We start from the raw sequence: 6,622 nt of genomic DNA on the forward strand, positions 1-6,622 counted from the left end.
GATTGAACTCCGCTATAAGATGCTTCACATCTAAAAATTAGCACAGCTTGCACTAAATTGGCAAGGCTGGGTCATACCAGAGATGGTGGGCGCCTATAGCCGGTCCTGGCTTGTCTAGGCTTTTACCCTCTCACCTCTCTCTCTCCCACCCCTTGGTATACTTACTATACATGGTTATGTTTACTCTTTTTTCCCATTTTTTGTGTTTTTTTCTTTCCATCTCTGTCTCTCGCTATCTCTGTCTCGCCATCTCTAACTCGCCATCTCTGTCTCTCGTCTATTTCTTTCTGTCTTTCTGTCTTTTTCTCTCTTTCTTTCCTTTCTTTGTCTCTATTTTTGTATTTTCTTTCTTCCTACGTCTATCTTTCATAACGGTAATAATTTTTTTATCTATGGCAGTTTGGAAACCTCGAGCATAACAGCACTGCTGTTAAAAGGCAGGGCTGTTTCGGTAAACATTTCCGCGGGCTAAGCTAATGACATTTCATTGAAAAAACAACTGCTCTGATAACGCATGTTTTACGCGTTTTCTCAAATAGCCTGTAATAATAGTTTCATCCTTGAGTGCACCTGTGGAACGACGATTTTAGGATAAATCTCATGTCAACGCCAGTGAGTCCCTGAAAATGCATTATTAAATGATAGAGTAGTAAACAGCAAGAACTCGCTGGAAAAAAATGAGCTGACTAGTTTGCTAATGTATAAAAAGTCATACAAGTAACATAACTTTCACCAGCAAACGCACAAAGATGACTGACTCGAGTAACGCACAGTATTGCAGCATGTGGAACAAGGTAAAAACATAGATGTTAATGGTCAAGTTAGTACGGCTCACCTAATAAGTTAGCTAATGAGTGATCTTAATGAATTTGACAGTGCTCGCGCGAGCTATAATCATCGTTATGTAGACAGCAGCTTGTTCGAAAGTGGTCAGTCGTCAATGCGCACTATAGCGCACTAACAAGTGTTTGTGTTTGAACATTGTGTCACTGCAGTCGGGCGAAAAATAATGTTTAGATCTAATTCTAGAATGCTGACCCGAGAACACTTCGCAGCAGATGCCTACGAATGTGTTATTACAGTTTCAACGAACAACAAATCTGCATGATCCACTATAGTACTGACAAGTGTGACGTTGTGTTCTGAATAGCAGTGATTCGGCGCACGTGCATCGTTTCCACCTCGCGCTTAGTCTCTCCTTCTTATCTTTGTAGCCCCCTTTTCTACGTCTTAGTGCAATGTATTAAACCGGTTATTCAGTCTGGTGAAACTCCCGACCTCTCTTATTTTTCTTTTTCATCTTTTTTCACTCGTTAGAAATACCGCTTGGTTTATTTTGCATACTTCTCAATTGATCGAAACACAAGGTATACCAATAAATCGGCAAACAACTTGTGGTGATTTTTTTTTATTATTGCTTGTGCACAGTGCAAGAACAGCGGATGGCCCCCGGATGCCGTACTTTTACGGTTTATGCTTTAGTGCTGCGCTAGCGAAAAAGGGTCCAAAGTGCGCGAATCTTACTTCTATACGAAACGCAATAACACAGGCTCGCAGTTGCTTCCTGTTGCAAGAAAACAGGACTTCGACTCGAGATGCACTCAGTGGCGAGTTAACAAGACCCATCCAGTCAGGCGAGCTTGCAATTTCAAGGCAGCGCTTTCGTGTACAGAGGAACGCATCTTTTTTTCGCTTCCTGACGCTGCGGCATGTTTGTGATGTGCGTCGGCGGGTGGCCTGCGAGGCGCGCACGCCGCTGCTTGAGTGACAGGCCTGGATATGCGCGAGGCGTTGGTCCGCGTCGGTTGCGGTCATTGGCTCGGCATTGGCCCGATGTCTCAATCGAAGTGGACTATAATGTGTGCACGGCTCGTGGTTGGCAAGAATAAATAGTGCGAAAATACTAAAAAACTAAAATTACCAGCTATGTAGTCTGCAGCTGCAAGAAACCGTGGCCAAGTGGATTACACGTGCGAACATTCCTATTCGCAGAGCTCCTATTCGCCTTCGCTTCAATGAAAATGTCCTTCTTGGTTTCTTTACAAACTTTCGTTAACTGGATATCAGTGAGTGTGGTATATTTTTTACTTATTTCACATAACGAATTTACCAGCATATTGCCGGCACTGCCTAATGTTAGCTACTATAATGCGCAGGCTAACTGTACGCTAATGTCGATTAACATTGGCTTGTTTCTGCTGTTATAAAAGCAACACTGTCGTCATTCACTATCAGTCAAATGATTAAGTTGTACAGCAACATTTTCTGCAGAGGTTTTGCGCTGCCGTTCAGTATGTTGTTAGGTGACGCGATGCCGTGCATTATTTTATTTTTATTATTTCTTGTTTCAATTGTTCGGGTGTTAGAAACAATGTCGATGTACGTAAAATAATTAAGCCAGCCGTAATTGGTTCGACATTTTTGTACTTAACAGGGGAATACGCATCCCGATATATGCGCAGGTATTTGCGATTAGTGGAGACTGGGCGGATCACGATGAATCCAACACAGCCGTATCTTTGAATCTGAAGCAAGTGTGTGGTAGATTAGCTTTCTCTTACATTACACTTACTCAAGAAAAATCTTGAAAATCTTAGACTGTTTACATACAGTCTACAAACGACCGTTATGATTCATGCGCGTGTTTTATTCCATCGTATTGTAGTTGTTTTCTTTCTTGTAGGTTATTCAACTTTGGTTTTGTATACCCCCGCAGTTCGGCTTTGTGCTACATATTTTAAGTAATCTATATCTCGCATTTCGCCAAACACCGTTAAACCTGTAACGTTATTCACTTCCATGACTATTACTGCTATATGTAAAAATTTTTCTTGTTATAGGCAAGTATGCGGCACATTGTGCTTGTTACCCGGGATTCTTGCAAATAACAGGTGGTCGAGATTTCCGGAGCCCTCCACAACGGCGTCTCTCATAATCCTGTCATAGTAGTGGGACGTAAAACCCCAACAATTATTATCTTGTCCATAATAGGCAAGTAATTCATTCTGCAGTGTAGCGTAAAATAAGCGATTGTCACATCCCCAGTTCAGCCGAAGTATGTCTAAAATATCGTGCCCGTTATGCAGCTAGGTTTCTTCGGATATTGTAGCTGTCGCGTAGCCACCGTCGTCAGGTCTCAGTTCGGTGACGAGGACGACAGGTAGCAGAACGACAATAAAAGTAAAACCGAAGTTCGCGGCAAGGACGAAACGCGTGTGTGTCGCGAAAGACGAAAACATAACGAACAAGCAAAAAAAAAAAGACAGGAGCACAGAAACAGGAAACACGCGCCGTTACGACCTGAGTTTGACATATCCAATCTGCAGCACACAGCGCGGGTTATCAGCCACCGACATGGAGGCAAGTCCTCTTTCGAGGCGCATACGACCGTGCGGTAACGAACAGGGCCACACGAGGTGTCTATACTCTATCTGCACGCGCGGTCTTGGAGCTCGTGAAGCGAAACACAAAGAAAGATGCAGTCGTCTTACGTGTTGGCTCGTTACTCGTCGACACTCCCGGCAGCGCAAGTAAATGAGAGGTGACATATCTGTGTATCAGACACCGCAGTGTAAAGGCGCGAGTAGGACAAGTGTTATAAAGAAATGCGCGTGTGTATCGTGTCGAAGGTAAAGAGCCATTGTTCGTTACCCTCATCCGGGTGGGGGCACTTGTTTGGTGACAAAACGCAAAATTGCTTTTCAACGGAATGAGGACAACACGAGGGAGATAAAAAATGAGTTTCTTTTAAACTGGCTGTCTCACTTTTTGGCGTTGTTGTTCGCGGAAGCGGAATAAATGTGCAAATGTCACGTTGAGACTTCTGCAAAATCACGGCAGCGCTCAATTCTGGCGTTACTCGATGTGCAATTTCCATAGAAAAAGGAGCACAGAATAATTTATTTATTTTATTTATTTTCAAAGTACCTTACAGGTTCGATGGGGAATAATGAGTAATCATGGGGTGGTCGTAGAACGAATAACAGAGGGAAACCGATGCATGGGAGTCACATATGTTTACAATAATAACGTGATAAATCACATAAGGGTTGCTATGCACGTCGGCATTGTAATAATATATGGTAACAATGAAAAATGACATGTCATTGCTTGCAAGACCTGTTAGAATTATTCGCAGTTCTGCATAGACAAAAATAAAATGAACTGAAAATAATAACCTCGTATCGTTGACCGGTAAATAAGCCAGCTTCGGCAAGTTTCACTCATTATGTGTGAGCATGTCGTCCTGCTCCCATAAGAAATATGTCATTTGGTTCAGCACGTGAATTTACGCCCTGCATTCAGCTCTTGCGTTGTAAATGTACACGAATGTCCTCTTTATGTCCTGTCAAATATCCCTATGTAACAAGGTCTTCGCTTAAGCTCATACTTGTCTTCCAAGTGAGAAGGCGGTGCCTATAACGAGACGAAACGGAAAAGTCGATGACATGGCACTTCTTTCCATATTAAACACTGTTTTATTTCCTTCTTTTTCCTTTCTTTTTGTTTTTCAGGACACGTATCATCTAGCCCGCCTGTCCCAACATGTCCGCACTTGTGCTTCCTCTTGCGTGATCACCTCTTTTTTCTGTAATAAGCGTGAAGAAATGTTATACAAACAAGGTAGAATCTCTAATTTCGATGGAGCTCGATGGAATTCTTTGCAGCACCGGATTCAACGGTTCATCCGAAGACCATCCCCGTATTCACCTCCGGAAGCAACTTAAAGAGATCCTTTCATTATGTAACAGCGCAAAAAGGACGAGAAAAACTTTCTAAGGCACACATAAGACAGGACACCCGTCCTGTCTCGTCCTTTTTGCGCTGTTAGATAATGAATGAATACCAACTAGCCCGCTTTACTGAACTCTTAAAGAGATCGCCGAGCCATTCGCTTTCGTTCCTCCAAGACCGGATATTTTTCCTCCAAGGCCGATCTGGGCGCAGCCCGCACAGTGCCCATAGTTACGAGCATGGCCCTTGGCCTCACTCGGGCGGCAGCGGTGCGCACGTGGGTCAGCCGTCAAGCGAGGAACCGTTCACTGCTCCCGAGACATTCGCGCTTGGCCCAGTTTGTCGTAAACACTCCGCGTCGGGGCCTCTGAGCTTCACCGCGGTTCCAGCCCCGCCACTGCACGCGGGGTCGATAAACTTCCGGCTTCAAGACGCATGTTCCGTTTGGCGAGGGCCAACGCCACGCCGAGGCCCCGACTTCTTTTATGGACCGACGTAGGCCGTTGAGCCGCTGGACAGAACGCAGAAGCGCCCGTGCGTTTCCACGAACTTGCGGACGAGTACGTCTTTTTATGTTTGTGTATGTATACTAATGTCTGTGGTGGGAGGGAGGTGCTTGTGTATGTGCGTATACGGCTGCATGCCAGTGCGTTTTTGTTTGTTTACAAGGCGCTCACATGTGTGCGGAGTGCGTGAATATTATATGTCTCTTTACGCACATCTCACCGGATAAACCTATGACTCTTTCGCTAGCGGTTTCTGAACGCGTCTGGAGTTCGTCGTTGCTGCGTTGTTTGTGCAGTGAAAGCAACTTCAAAAAAAAAAAAAAAAAGCGAGATGACAAATGAGCCGCACTCCAAAGATAAGGTGCTGCGCTACGGGACTCTAATGAATGCCAGGTTTCGGGGTCACGGTTGCGAGAGTAAGTGGGAAAGATTAGGTGTCGCTGTTCACCGTACATCAGCCAAGCTTCTGATAACTACGCACTGTTTATCATCGACAAGTTCCTGGTCATATTTTCAGAGAAATCCAGTGAAGAAAGTCTCCGAATATCTCCTTCGGCATCGCTGTTCACGAATGAAATGGTGAAATAAAAAGAGATAAACAGAGACACAGGCATAACTACATGATGATCTGTCGATAGGTTGAACTGCATCCAGGTGTGCTCAATGCAGTGAGAAGCGGATCTTGTGAAATTGCAAATTGTGTATATGAAATTGTAGAAATAACGTAAGAACCGGTTCAGGAAATGTAAAAATTCAAATCGACTAAATGTTTACTTGTAAAGATGGTTGAAGCCTTGCTTCGCAATACGCTATAAGTGTAAACACGCTAAGCACAAAGCGTCTGTCCACAAGCTACAGGTAAGTTTTATACAATCTTCACAGCTTCCGCGACGCACATCCTTAGGGAATAACACTAAGCGGACAAGGTTCACTGAGACTAGAAAAAAACATGCCAGTATTCCCTTAGTATGAATGTTACGCTTAAAGTAAAAGTTGACTCTTACGGTGAACAATCATAAATGTCCTTAGGCATCTAATTCTTGCAATAACAATTACTTCAGATTTATGTCGCAATAATTCTTTTCATCAAGTGCATGAGAGGGCAATATGACCGGCTTATAAAATCATTGACGAAGTGCGGACGCTTGTGGAATAGATTCTGCTTTTAGACATTTCCGAATCACATTACCCTGTCGCATTCTTCATGCGAAACCCGCCGACTTGATTATTTGAAACGGTTCAATGGAGCGCGATCCTGCTTCAATCACCCGAGCGCCTCTACTGTCATTGTAGGGCTACTGCCTTCCACCGCCTCAGGTGTACGTTGCTTCAAAAGAAGCTCTGCGTACTTACGTTGTCACCGGTGCCTAGCGTTTTCCCGC

The sequence above is a fragment of the Rhipicephalus sanguineus genome, chromosome 5, assembly GCF_013339695.2.
Source record: "Rhipicephalus sanguineus isolate Rsan-2018 chromosome 5, BIME_Rsan_1.4, whole genome shotgun sequence".
Classification (NCBI taxonomy): domain Eukaryota; kingdom Metazoa; phylum Arthropoda; class Arachnida; order Ixodida; family Ixodidae; genus Rhipicephalus; species Rhipicephalus sanguineus.